The following is a 964-nucleotide window of genomic DNA, read 5'->3' on the forward strand; positions in this document are numbered from 1 at the left end:
CCTGTGGTCCCCCCCCCCACAGTTTTCTCCTATTATTAGCACGTTACATTAGTATAGTATATAGTTGCAGTTAATGAACCAATATTGATATGCTTTTCTTAACTAAAGTCCATATTTTATTCAACTTTTTTCAGTTTTTACCTAATATTTTTTCTTGTTGCTTCTACTTGTACATTTATTAGCACAGTTTTTAAGTTTATTCTGAGAGAAAGAGCACATGTGTGAGAGAAGGGGAGGGACAGAGAGAAAGAGGGAGGGAGAGAGAGAGAGAGAGAATGAATCCCAAGCAGCCTCCCTGTCAGCACAGAGCCCAACATGGGGCTTGATCTCATAAACTGTGAGATCACCACCTGAGCCAAAATCAAGAGTTGGACACACAACCGACTGAGCCATCCAGGCACCCCAACACATCTTTTTTTTTTTTTTTAACCTTGAAAGAAATGATCAGTTTTTCTAAAAAAAATNAATTGGCAGTGCTTTAACTACATTAAGAAAAAAAGAGAGAAGACTCAAAAACTAAAATGAGAAATGGAAAACAGTATAACCAATAACCACAGAAATACATAGACTGATAACAGAATACTGTAAACATTTATATACTAATTAATCAGATAACTTGGGAAAAAAGGCCAGATAATTCCTAAAAATGTACAAGTTACCAAGATCGAATCATGAATCTTGAATCCAAGAAATAGTGATCTTTTTAGACCAATAACAGGAATGAAACTTGAATTAGGAATAAAAAAATCTCCCAGCACAGAAAAGCCCAAGACTACCTGCTTTCATTGGTGAATTCCACCAAACATTTGACACATAATTAATAATAGTCTTTATCAAAATATTGTATATAATGGAATAGAGGGAAAACATTGGTAAACTTTCTGTGAGTCCAGTATTAGCCTGATACCAAAGCAGGATAAAAACAATACAAAAACAAAAAAGTCTCGTTCGTCTGATAATATTG

This window comes from Crocuta crocuta, unplaced genomic scaffold (genome assembly GCF_008692635.1).
Source record: "Crocuta crocuta isolate KB4526 unplaced genomic scaffold, BGI_CrCroc_1.0 scaffold414, whole genome shotgun sequence".
NCBI lineage: Eukaryota > Metazoa > Chordata > Mammalia > Carnivora > Hyaenidae > Crocuta > Crocuta crocuta.